Here is a 14,213-nt window from a genome sequence, read left to right on the forward strand (position 1 = left end):
GTTCAATAAATATTTGATGAATAAATGAGCAGAGAGAGATAGGATGAGATAATGCTACAGACCAGAATCCACTCTCAGGGCGACAGGGGGCATCTTAGAAAGGCAAATCATCAGATTGTCTCTAGCTTCTGGGCCCTGTGATGGTTAATCAAGAACAGCTGAGTCAATATTAATCTCAATCATTCCTGCTTAACTGCTCTTCCCTCAGCTGAAAAATTGAAGATGACATTTGCTACCATCTCTACTTTGCAAGATATACGTTCATTGATGAGAAAGTTAGGTGAATATAAAGAAAGCAGAAAATAGAAACAAATATGCTAAGAAGAAAAAAGTAGGCCTGTAATAATAGATATATGAAAAAATGTAGATAGTGCAAGTAAATATTTTTGGAAAACCAATGGCTCTAAAAGTCTATATATGAACTATGTGTGTATGTTTAGAAATGACAATATCTACAGCGGCAGGCTTTTAATGTATTTTTGTCTTTTCTAATTTTATTCAAATGAGAAAGAACGCACACATGTAGACTTAAAAAGAACATACAGAAGCTGGAGAGAGAGAGCACAGTGGGGCAGGGCATTTGCCTTGCATGAGACTGTCCAGGGTTCGATCTCCTACAGCCCATGTGGTCCACTGATCTTGCCAGGAGTGATCCCTGAATGCAGTGATAGGAGCAATCCTTGAGAAAAATTATGCACAGCCTGGGTGTAGAGCAAAAACCCCAAATAAGATAAAACAAAATACTATGCACAATTTTTTTGGTTTGTTTTTGTTTTTTGGGCCACACCCATTTGATGCTCAGGGGTTACTCCTGGCTAAGTGCTCAGAAATTGCCCCTGGCTTGGGGGGACCATATGGGATGCTGGGGGATCGAACCATGGTCCTTCCTTGGCTAGCGCTTGCAAGGCAGACACCTTACCTCTAGCACCACAGGCCCCAGAGCTTTTTTTTGTTTGTTTTTTTGGGACACACCCAGTGGCGCTCAGGGGTTACTCTTGGCTATCTGCTCAGAAATAGCTCCTGGCATACCTCTTGGCAGGCACGGGGGACCATATGGGATGCCAGGATTCGAACCAACAACCTTGGATCCTGGGTTGGCTGCTTGCAGGCAAACACCGCTGTGCTATCTCTCTGGCCCCTCTACTATGCACAATTTTATAATAATAAAAATTAAAATATTGATTCCAATACTCTATAAATAGTTGAAAGATACAAATTGACCTTTTTGGGGTGGGGTTGGGCCCTACTCAGTGATGCTCAGAGGTTCATCCTGGCTATGCATTCAGAAATTGCTCCTGGCTCGGGGGACCATATGGGATGCTGGGGATCGAACCGTGGTCTGTCCTGGGTCTATACGTGCAAGGCAAATGCCCTACTGCTGTGCTATTACTCCGGCCTCACTGACTTATATCTTTATATGTCTGAGCAAAGCTGAAGAAAATGGGGTGTCTACATTTGTTCAAATGTCACAGAAAAACATGAATACATGTGTAAATATACATATGATTTTAAGGTTTTCCAGTGACCACTTTGAAAAAGGTGCCAAATACATTTCCTTCCCAAGCATGTTCAATGAAGACGCCTTATATAACGATAAGTTATAAGCAAAAATCAAACTAAAGAGTACCCCAGGCCATTTTCTGAAGGTATTTTATTATAATGACTAAATCTGAGAAAGATGTAACTATATACTCACATACATAACATTTCTTTTTTTTTCTTCAAGAAATTCAAAACTGGGGATGAAAAAATAGCTTTGTGTTTAGGAGAGTAAAGCATGTACTGGGACTCAAGTGCCATCTTTGGTATCCATTGTTCCCCCCAACCAACACTGGGTGTAGCCTGGGAAGGCACTCCAGTACCTCTATGCTGGCTTTGTGTCCCTCAGCACTGCAGGGCTCAAGAAGCCTCACATCTGAGCACTGAACATTTGGCCCAGTGACTGAGCATCACCAAATGTGCACTGGTCTGGTCCATGGTCACGTCACACACAGCAATTGAGAGAAGGACAAAAGAAACAGAAGCATTTCCTTAGGCTTTGCTGTTGATTGCTCAGGTGTCCTTGGGCACTCCAGGGTCCCTGCCAGCTTTCCCCAAAAGCAGGGTCTACATGCCCATGGCTGTGTTCATCAGAGATATGAGGAGAAAGGAGGTCCTGGGAGAGAAACATGGAGATTGTGGCAAAAAGAGGAAGGAAGTGAGGGCCAGAGTGGGAGAGCACAGCTCTGTCGCCTTGTCCAGGAGGCTCCAGGAAAAACAAAGAGCGACAGTGACAGGCAGTGGGTGCGAGAGGAGCCCAGATGCAGCCATGGGGAACCGAGAGGAAGCCCTGAGGGATGGATTCGGGCATTTGAGAGAGGTGGCAGCTTCAATTCTCAGTGCAGAAACTCTAGATTAACTCAAGAGAAAGATAAAAACCTGAAGAGTAAAAGTGACTAGGGGAAGAGTCCTAAAGTTGGCAGGAACATCTATCACTGTTACAAAAATCTCATACTGGGCCCGGAGAGATAGCACAGCGGCATTTGCCTTGCAAGCAGCCGATCCAGGACCAAAGGTGGTTGGTTTGAATCCCAGTGTCCCATATGGTCCCCCGTGCCTGCCAGGAGCTATTTCTGATCAGACAGCCAGGAGTAACTCCTGAGCACAGCCGGGTGTGACCCAAAAACCAAAAAAAAAAAAAAAAGGAAAATAAAGGCAGCATCGGAAATGATGTTGGGAAGAAAAGCATCTTGCATAATGGAGGTCTCCCACCACAGAATGTTTTCCTCCCTAGGAGGGAAGCCAAGCATGTGAATATGGAACTCAGGTGGAGAGAGAATTGTCTTTTAGCGATTAGGGACTTTATGCCCAAATTTTCACAAATGTGCTCTGGAAAACTTGTGTATATGCACGGTTCCTATAAAGAGAGTGAGGACAGCAGCAGGGAAGTTAAACCAGGAAATGTTCTCAGAGCTCCTCCAAAAGGCCTGTAAAATATCATGGAGGAATCTAACTAAAAAAGAAGACACAGAGGAAAACTAAGACAGAATCTATTTCCTGGGGGCGGGGATGAGGGGAATGACAACAGAGCTCAAGGTCCAATGTCAATTTTCCCTTATTTATAAATTTAATTCCACAACAATATAAATATTAAACTATTTTTCAGAAGGGTAGGGAGGCAATTATATAATACAGAAATAGTGATAAATGCATAACTATAATTTAAAATCCACTTGTTATAAGAAGTGGAATAAATGGGAAAAGATGAACAGATCCCAACGGGTGCCTCCCACCCTGAACATGTGTCATGTGGACCCAACTTTAGACTGTGAAAGATTTATTTTGGTCACAATTAAAATTAAAATTAAAAAAAAAAAAGAAAGAAAGGCATGGGAGAATTTAAGTTATCATAAGCGGGTATTCAGAACCAATGGAAGCCTAGTCTGTTTCAGAAGATTTTTAAATTTTTTTTTTTTTTTTTTTTTTGGTTTTTGGGTCACACCAGTCAGTGCTCAGGGGTTACTCCTGGCAGGCTCGGGGGACCATATGGGACGCCAGGATTTGAACCACCGTCCTTCTGCATGAAAGGCAAATGCACTACCTCCATGCTATCTCTCCGGCCCCAAGTTTGTCAATAAATTAAACGAATTAAAATACTTTATTTCATATGCAGAGAAGAGGTAAATAGTGATTTTAGTCCTTCAGGACAGTTCCTTACTAAGTATTTGTATTCCTTAATTTCTACAGAATAATTTATAACTCAGATGGATATTGTTTTGGAATAATTCTAATTTAACAAGGCTTTTAAGCTGTTCATTTGGGTTTGCAGTAGTGTTAGAAAAAGTAAAGAGGGCCGGAGAGATAGCATGGAGGTAAGGCATTTGCCTTTCATGCAGAAAGTCATTGGTTCGAATCACAGCATCCCATATGGTCCCCTGTGCATGCCAGGAGCGATTTCTGAGCGTGGAGCCAGGAGTAACCCCTGTGCACTGCTGGGTATGACCCAAAAACAAAAACAAAAACAAAACAAAACAAAACAAAAAAGAAAAAGCAAAGAATAATCTGTAGCAAGAACTTTCTAGCAAATGTGAGAATATTGCAGATAAAAGATGCTCTTTCTTTTCATTATGTACCTTTTTTGGGGGTGGTGGATTCAAGTGTTAAGTTCTGTATTAGTACCTGTACACATAAGGTTAACAAACTGAATTTTTATAGTTATTTGTCCTAGAAGCTGGCTTGTTTTTGGTTTGTTCTAATTTTGCATTGGTTTATCAGACACTGTGGGAGAAGGGTTAGAACCAACGTTTTCACCCTGGGACAGTGAGAACTCATTAGCTCCCCCAAATTATGGGTGTGAGCAGCATTGTCTGCCTCTGCTCATTTTCTGCAGGACAGTGCCAAGGACAAGGCTTTCATACCATGGATCGTCACCGAGACAAGAAATGACATCCCTGAACTTGATGGTAGTAGAGGAAGCATCCAGATAGTCATTAGTGACATGGAGCAGGTGGTCTGCTCTCTGTGCTCTCCTCTCCAGGAGCCCAACAGAATTTGGTGACACACTGGTTGGAAAATATTGCCTCCCAAGCTGCAGCAAACCAACAGTGAATTAAATCAGGCCACAGAGGAATTGAGCGCTGTTGGCGGCATGATCTCCACTGCAGCTGCTGTGTGGTTAGGCTAAGGTTGTGTCAAAGCACCCTCATGTCTGGGGGTTGGGAGAATGCATTTCAGACCACCTCAAAAGCTGCTCACTCCGGAGGGTGGGTACTCTCTGTTTCGGTTATTATTTTCACCAAAGATGACAACACATTTTTTTTTCTTTTTGGTTTTTGAGTCACACCTGGCAGCGCTCAGGGGATACTCCTGCTTCTATGCTCAGAAATCGCTCATGGCAGACTCAGGGACCATATGGATGCTGGGATTTGAACCACCGTCTTTCTGGATGCAAGGCAAATGCCTTACCTTCATACTATCTCTCTGGCCCCAGATGACAACACATTTACTTTCTTCATTTCTACTTCCCGTCCCCAATCGCTTTAACCGGTTCTCCCCCAAACTTCTCTCACCCTTTCCAAGGTCCAACTCCACCGACACCCCCAACAGAACAATCATCCTTCCCTACTCTCGCACACACCCTAGAAATCTGATGTTCATTCAGGCTTTGTTCCATCTGTTCTTTCCTCTCCACCTTTATTTCTCTCACTGCATTTATAGGGCACAGCTCCATTCGAAACAGATGAGCACACAGAAATCACTATCTTCTGCAACACGGCATTTCCTCATCTGCAGACTGAGGATGATAGAGACGTGATAAGATGCTTCTTATAGCAAGTATTCAGTATCCTGAATACGCAACTGTGAATTTTTTTTCATCAGGGTGACCACACAAAACAGAATAATGAATGTTTAAAAATGTAGTAATAAGACATAACAAGATATGCAACAATGTGTAAATATGTTTTAAACTGCTGTAATAAGACAGTAAGAATTTTTTAATGATAAAAATATGAAGGGTCGGGCTCCCTGTGTGTGACACCAGGCGGGGAAAATCCGCGAAAGTACACCGGCCCAGTGGGGCTCAGCTGTGAAAGACTGTGAGTGTGACCTGTCTATGTCTGTCTACTGTCCTCTTGCGTGAAACTCTTGCGAGTGGGGCAAAAAGAGCCTCCAGAAACCTCGCTCGCCCAGACGCCATTTTCAGGGAGGGACTTCAGAGCATAAAAACCGGCTATCCTTTGCAAAAGCTGGCTCCCTGTGTGTGACACCAGGCGGGAAAAATCCGCGAAAGTACACCGGCCCAGTGGGGCTCAGCTGTGAAAGACTGTGAGTGTGACCTGTCTATGTCTGTCTACTGTCCTCTTGCGTGAAACTCTTGCAAGTGGGGCAAAAAGAGGCTCAGAGGAGCACGGCCGCTCCGCTTCGCTACGCGGCCGTGCACTCTTTCTAAGGAAAGAACTCCATTGCAACAAGAAGGAAAAATCACACTAAGAACGGCGCTATATCACAGAAGCAAACATTTCTCTCTGGACTGTCTTCTCTGTTACATGCTCGGGCCTAAGATTTGACCCAGTATGAGGCTTCATCCACGGAGGACTCCCCTCCCATAGAGGCAAGTCAGCCCATCCAGAAAGGGAGGAGCCAGAGGAGTGTGCTGCCTACATCATATAGACAATGAATACCACTACAACACGTAGAAAAACCCACAATACAAATGTGACAATGGGGAAACAGCGCAGGCCAGCATCAGACATAGAGAATGAAGATGACAATTCTGAGGACCAGATAATGACTGAACAACTAATCAACCTCTCAGATAAGGACTTTAGACTAGCAATATGGAAGGTGCTCAACAGACTCCAAGAAACCATGGATCGAGTTGAACAGAACACTAATAAGAACCAAGAAAATATGAAGGCAGAAATGACAAAACTCCAAACTGAAATAACATGTCAACTAACAGGCTTGAAAAACTCAGTAAACGAAGTGAATGACAAAATGGATAAGCTCTGGGACAGGGTATCAGAAGCTGAGAATAGACTTGGTGCTGTGGAAGATGAGATACATAACAATTCCATACAGCAGGAGAGATTGGACAAAAAACTTAAAGCAAATGAGCAGACAATGGAAAAATTAGTCAAAGAATGGGAACAGACGAAAATAGAAGTCTATGATAAGATCAACAGAAACAACTTAAGAATCATTGGAGTCCCAGAGACCCAGGAAGAAAATTTCCAGGAAGAATCAATGGTCAAGAACATCATTAAAGAGAAACTCCCAGAGCTAAAGAATATATGTGATCAAATCCTGCATGCCCGAAGAGTACCAACCAAAAGAGACCCCAGAAAAACCACCCCAAGACACATCCTAGTCACAATGACAAATCCCACAGATAGAGACAGAATTCTGAAAACAGCAAGATCAAAAGGGGAAATCATGTTCAAGCAAGCTTCCCTGAGATTTACAGCAGACCTGTCACCAGAAACGCTCAATGCCAGAAAGCAGTGGTGGGATATTGTGACAAGACTGAATGAAATGAATGCTTCACCCAGAATACTATACCCAGCAAAACTCACTTTCCGGTTTGATGGAAGAATACATGGTTTCACAGACAAAAAACAGCTCAGAAACTTCACAGACACAAAACCAGTCTTAAGAGAAAAACTGAAAGACCTAATCTAAGACAAGACTACCCAAAAGACACACCAAATTTTGAAATAAAGATGGCGTTAAATCCCAGGACAATTCTTTCTCTCAACGTCAATGGACTAAATGCACCAGTTAAGAGACACAGAGTGGCTAAATGGATCAAAAAACTCAATCCAACCTTCTGCTGCCTACAAGAAACGCACCTGAATAGTCAGAACAAACATAGACTCAAAATAAAAGGCTGGAGAAAAGTTATCCAAGCAAACAACACCCATAAAAAAGCTGGAGTGGCCATACTAATATCAGATAATGCAAACTTTATACTCAGGAAGGTTGTAAGGGACAAAGACGGACATTTTATATTAATCAAGGGGTACGTAGAGCAGGAAGAATTCACTCTCCTAAACATATATGCACCGAATGAGGGGCCAGCAAAATATTTAATACAACTGCTGACAAATCTGAAAAATAATATCAACAACAACACAATAATTGTGGGGGACCTAAACACGGCTTTGTCAACACTGGACAGGTCAACCAGACTGAAACCCAACAAGAATATACTAGACCTGAGGAGAGAAATGGAAGAAAGAGGCCTAGTGGATATATATAGGACACTCCATCCCCAGAAACCTGGATACACATTCTTCTCCAATGTACATGGGACATTCTCCAGGATAGACTACATGCTGGCACATAAAACATACCTCCATAAGATCAAGAGGATAGAAATTTTGCAGACTACCTTCGCTGACCACAAGGCTCTGAAATTATTTGTGAACTCCAAAGGGACTCAGAAGAAACACTTTAACACCTGGAAGTTAAACAGCCTCATGCTCAATAACCAGTGGGTCCGAGATGAAATCAAGGAGGAAATAAAAAGGTTCCTGGAAACAAATGACAATAAAGACACAAACTATCAGAACTTATGGGACACAGCAAAAGCAGTACTGAGAGGAAAATTTATAGCTTTGCAAGCACACATCAGGAAGGAAGAAGGAGCTTACCTGAGTAGCTTAATGACACAGCTAATAGAACTAGAAAATGCTCAACAAAAGGACCCAAGAACAGGAAGACAGAAGGAAATAACAAAGCTGAGAGCAGAAATCAACGAAGTGGAAACTCAAAAAACAATCCGAAAGATCAACGAAAGCAGAAGTTGGTTCTTTGAAAAAATAAACAAGATTGATAGACCACTGGCAAACCTAACAAAGAAAGAGAGAGAGAGAAACTTGATAACTCGTATCAGGAATGAAAAAGGAGAGATCACTACTGATATGACAGAGATTCAAAGGGTAATCAGAAACTACTTTGAAAAACTCTACGCCACTAAAAATGAGAACCTGGAAGAAATGGATAAATTCTTGGACTCTTATAATCTTCCACGGTTGAAGGAAGAGGATGTAGCATATCTAAACACCCCCATCACCATTGATGAAATTAAAACAGTAATCAAATGTCTGCCGAAAAACAAAAGCCCAGGTCCAGATGGATTCACTAATGAATTCTATCAAACTTTCCAAGAGGAACTACTGCCAATCTTGGCAAGACTCTTTCATGAAATTGAACAAACAGAAACACTTCCAAATAGCTTTTATGAAGCCAACATCACCTTGATACCTAAACCAGACAGAGACGCTACCAAAAAAGAAAATTACAGACCAATATCACTGATGAATGCAGATGCAAAGATCCTCAACAAAATCCTGGCAGATAGGATTCAATGCCTCATTAAGAAGATCATCCACTACGATCAAGTAGATTTCATCCCAGGAATGCAAGGCTGGTTTAACATCCGTAAATCTATCAACATAATACACAACATCAATAACAAGAAAAATAAAAACCACATGATCATATCAATAGATGCAGAGAAAGCATTTGATAAGGTCCAACACCCATTCTTGATCAAAACTCTCAGCAAGATGGGAATGGAGGGAACCTTTCTCAATATAGTGAAGGCCATCTACCACAAGCCAGTGGCAAATATTATCCTCAATGGAGAAAAACTGAAAGCCTTCCCTCTAAATTCTGGCACAAGACAAGGCTGTCCTCTCTCACCACTCCTATTCAACATAGCACTGGAAGTACTTGCTATAGCGATTAGGCAAGAAAAGGATATCAAGGGAATCCAGATAGGAAAGGAAGAAGTCAAGCTCTCACTGTTTGCAGATGACATGATACTCTACTTAGAAAACCCTAAAGACTCTATCAAAAAGCTTCTAGAAACAATAGACTCATATAGCAAGGTGGCAGGCTACAAAATTAACACACAAAAATCAATGGCCTTTCTATACACCAACAGTAATAAAGAAGAAATGGACATTAAGAAAACAACCCCATTCACAATAGTACCACACAAACTCAAATATCTTGGAATCAACTTGACTAAATATGTGAAGGACCTATACAAAGAAAACTATAAAACTCTGCTCCAAGAAATAAGAGAGGACACACGGAAATGGAAACACATACCCTGCTCATGGATTGGCAGGATTAACATCATCAAAATGTCAATACTCCCCAAGGCATTATACAGATTTAATGCCATCCCTCTAAAGATACCCATGACATTCTTCAAAGAAGTGGATCAGACACTTTTGAAATTCATTTGGAACAATAAACACCCTCGAATAGCTAAAGCAATCATTGGGAAAAAGAATATGGGAGGAATTACTTTTCCCAACTTTAAACTGTACTACAAAGCAACAGTTATCAAAACAGCATGGTATTGGAATAAGGATAGGTCCTCAGATCAGTGGAATAGGCTTGAATACTCAGAAAATGTTCCCCAGAGATACAACCATCTAATTTTTGATAAAGGAGCAGGAAATCCTAAATGGAGCAGGGAAAGCCTCTTCAACAAGTGGTGTTGGCACAATTGGATAGCCACTTGCAAAAAATTAAACTTAGACCCCCAGCTAACATCATGTACAAAGGTAAAATCCAAATGGATTAAAGACCTCGATATCAGCCCCAAAACCATAAGATATATAGAACAGCACATAGGCAAAACACTACAGGACATTACAGGCATCTTCAAGGAGGAAACTGCACTCTCCAAGCAAGTGAAAGCAGAGATTAACAGATGGGAATATATTAAGCTGAGAAGCTTCTGCACCTCAAAGGAAATAGTGCCCAGGATACAAGAGCCACCCACTGAGTGGGAGAAACTATTCACCCAATACCCATCAGATAAGGGGCTAATCTCCAAAATATACAAGGCACTGACAGAACTTTACAAGAAAAAAACATCTAACCCCATCAAAAAATGGGGAGAAGAAATGAACAGACACTTTGACAAAGAAGAAATACGCATGGCCAAAAGACACATGAAAAAATGTTCCACATCACTAATCATCAGGGAGATGCAAATCAAAACAACGATGAGATACCACCTCACACCCCAGAGAATGGCACACATCACAAAGAATGAGAATAAACAGTGTTGGCGGGGATGTGGAGAGAAAGGAACTCTTATCCACTGCTGGTGGGAATGCTGTCTAGTTCAACCTTTATGGAAAGCGATATGGAGATTCCTCCAAAAACTGGAAATCGAGCTCCCATACGATCCAGCTATACCACTCCTAGGAATATACCCTAGGAACACAAAAATACAATACAAAAACCCCTTCCTTACACCTATATTCATTGCAGCTCTATTTACCATAGCAAGACTCTGGAAACAACCAAGATGCCCTTCAACAGATGAATGGCTAAAGAAACTGTGGTACATATACACAATGGAATATTATGCAGCTGTCAGGCGAGATGAAGTCATGAAATTTTCCTATACATGGATGTACATGGAATCTATTATGCTGAGTGAAATAAGTCAGAGAGAGAGAGAAAAACGCAGAATGGTCTCACTCATCTATGGGTTTTAAGAAAAATGAAAGACACCCTTGTAATAATAATTTTCAGACACAAAAGAGAAAAGAGCTGGAAGTTCCAGCTCACCTCAGGAAGCTCACCACAAAGAGTGATGAGTTTAGTTAGAGAAATAACTACATTTTGAACTGTCCTAATATTGAGAATGTATGAGGGAAATGTAGAGCCTGTTTAGGGTACAGGCGGGGGTTGGGTGGGGAGGAGGGTGATTTGGGACTTGGGTGATGGGAATGTTGCACTGGTGATGGGTGGTGTTCCTTTTATGACTGAAACCCAAACACAATCATGTATGTAATCAAGGTGTTTAAATAAAAAAAAAATTAAAAAAAAAATATGAAGGGTCACTGAGAAAAAGCAACAACACACTGGTACCACTCACTTAGATAGTTCCTGAAGGAAGGATTATTCTGGAGGTAGTTTGTTATATATTTATTTACTTACCCTGTTTCATTCTGAAAACGATTTGAAATGTGGGCTTGATTTACTTTTTTTTAACAGATAGTGCATGTTTTTATCCCTTCCTGAGACATAATTTCTATCTGCCAAAATATTTTTCTGGTCTATTGAATTAAATTACACCCCAAATTTGGAACTGATATACTGTGGGAAAAGAAGTTTAAACAAAATGATAACCATCTTGCTATCTTGCTAACTCTGGATTTGAGGGCTGTGTTTTAAGTAACATTCCAAACTGACAAATGACGACCAGGCTCATTCTGGGGACAGTGAGGGCCATTGCCAATAGTTTTGCCCTTCATCTGAATCAAAGGTGGGGCCTGTGTTCCTCTTCCTCATGGAATCAAGCAGCAAAGTTCTTTGGGAAAGATGCAGGACAGGAGAAGTGACTGCTAAACCTAACGGAGAGTGCTGAATGAGTTCAATTAGCCAATACTTGTCAAGCAGAAGTAGTTCATACTTGATGAGCCAAAATTTCCTTCAAATGGAAGGAAAAGTAAAACTGATCAGGTTCTTCAAATATTATTATCTTTTAGTTGTCTTTTCTTACTCCCAACATTTCTCACCCTTTCTTCTGTCTGCATGTTTGTGTACATATATGTTAAATATATATGTATATATTTCTTCTCTTAAACCAAAATCACTTACATTTTTAAACTTCCAAGAAGAAGAGTTGCTACTTTCCATGCCTGATCCTTAACATATGGTATGACACGGCTTTTATTGTCATATGCGATCAGATATCAGTACTATATAATGATTACCTGGAATACTGCACATGCTCTGAGTTGTTGACAAGGGCTCATCACTCTTGCTGATTCTGGAGTGAGAGCAACATGCAGTATAGGGAGAGGACATTATATTGTATTATAGGAAATGAGGTAAATTTCAGATGCACAGAAATTAATGCTTTAATTTGTTTAAAAATGTTTGCTGAATAGCTTGCTTACATGCTGGGCACTCTGGTAGTCATTAGAACACAAGAAATAAAACATATAATTTCTTATTACAAGCATATAGTAACTGGTATATAATAAATACATAATGCATGCTATGAAGGACAGACCAATCTCCCTGATGAATAAGGAGCAGTGACAAGGAAACAAAATGCTTAATTGAAAGTCAACAATGGAATTTTACTGTGGTAGTGGTTCCAACTAAACAACATATATTAAAAACACACTATTTCTCAGGCACCAGATTAGGCCCAAGGAGGGACAAAGGTTTCAAAGATAAGAATGATTCTTTTTTCCCAAAACATGCTTACCAACTAAGAAAATCTAAAACCCAGAAAAACAAGGAGGAGAGACAGGGCCAAAAGCTGGTAAGATAGACAAGGGAATGATTCTGCATGGCCTTGTTGCTTACCATAGGTATCCTAAACTTAGTGGTCACAGGTACATTCATGATGGAACACATGCTTTGCATGCAAAAGACCTTGGCTCTATCATGATTTTTCAGCACCTCTGGGAATGATCCCCACAATCACAAAAGTGCCCTTCTCCCCTCTACCCAAATTCCGAGTTTTATTTATTTATTTATTTTTTGGTTTTTGGGCCACACCCGGTGACGCACAGGGGTTACTCCTGGCTATGCGCTCAGAAGTTCCTCCTGGCTTGGGGGACCATATGGGACACCGGGGGATCGAACCGCGGTCCGTCCAAGGCTAGCGCAGGCAAGGCAGGCACCTTACCTCCAGCGCCACCGCCTGGCCTCCCGAGTTTTATTTTAAGGATGATAGAGAAGTCTGTAAAAATTTTGGTTTTTAAAAATAAAGATTAAGCTGAGAGTAAATTCCAATGCATAAGGCCAGTGTCCTTATAAAAAAGGAGAATATGGACTGGAGCAATAGCAGGGTTGGGAGGGCGTTTGCCTGGCAAAAGGCAACCAGAATCCCATATGGTCCCCCCAAAACTTCCAGGAGTTAATTCCTGAGCACAGAGCCAGGAATAACCACTGAGTGTGGCTCAAACCTCCCTCCAAAATACCCCTAAACGGGAAGTATGTGCAAAAAGGACACACACAGAGGGAAGACAAGTGAAGACATGTTGAGAGAGAACTGGCTGGGCACATTCAAAGGCCAACGAGCACACAGAAGCTGGGAGAGAAAAGGAAAGGCCACTTTAGCCAGTGGAGACGCTGGCTCTGCCCACTGTCCGATTTTGGATACTGAGTTTCTAGAACTGACACACGAAATTACTGTTTCTGAAGGATAATAATGGAAAGAATGATGCTGGCGTAGGAGAAACAATGAATAAGTGAGGAACTCGAATGAATGTCGGAGAGGGACAGGTAAGAGAGGAGGGTGAAAGTGGCTACAATGATGGCCTCAGAGAGAGGGCAGCAGGGATGCTCGGACTGAGTAACTAGGCAGGAAACCAGTATCTGTGGGGGAGGGGGCAGAGATACTGGTGACTGACCTGGGGAGACCTGAAGGAGAAGCAGCTTTCAGGGAAGAGAACCAAATTCTGTTCAGGATAATTAAAGGCTGCCTCTCAAGCACGCATGAGTGCCGAGTTTGCCACAGGTAAATAAGCCTCCTCAGGGCATCACAAGAAACCCAGGGAGCTAATCAGCGGAAGCTGCAGTAATTACACGGCTCTAGCAAGGGAGATTGTGCAAGTGACGGCAGGGGCTGGCCAAGCGCTGAGCCCTGAGGAATGCTGCGCTTAACTGGCTTTAGAACAATTGGAAATGCTAAAAAATACTGCATGCACTTAACAGAGAGGGCCAAGGAA

General features: G+C 41.7%; 1 protein-coding gene across 1 annotated transcript in view; it reads right to left on the reverse strand.

Annotated features, from left to right (window-relative positions):
* Positions 1 to 14,213, reverse strand: part of TBCK (TBC1 domain containing kinase) — a 201,886-nt gene that overhangs the window by 47,757 nt on the left and 139,916 nt on the right. The window lies entirely within an intron of this gene.

This window comes from Suncus etruscus, chromosome 14, assembly GCF_024139225.1.
Source record: "Suncus etruscus isolate mSunEtr1 chromosome 14, mSunEtr1.pri.cur, whole genome shotgun sequence".
Lineage (NCBI taxonomy): Eukaryota > Metazoa > Chordata > Mammalia > Eulipotyphla > Soricidae > Suncus > Suncus etruscus.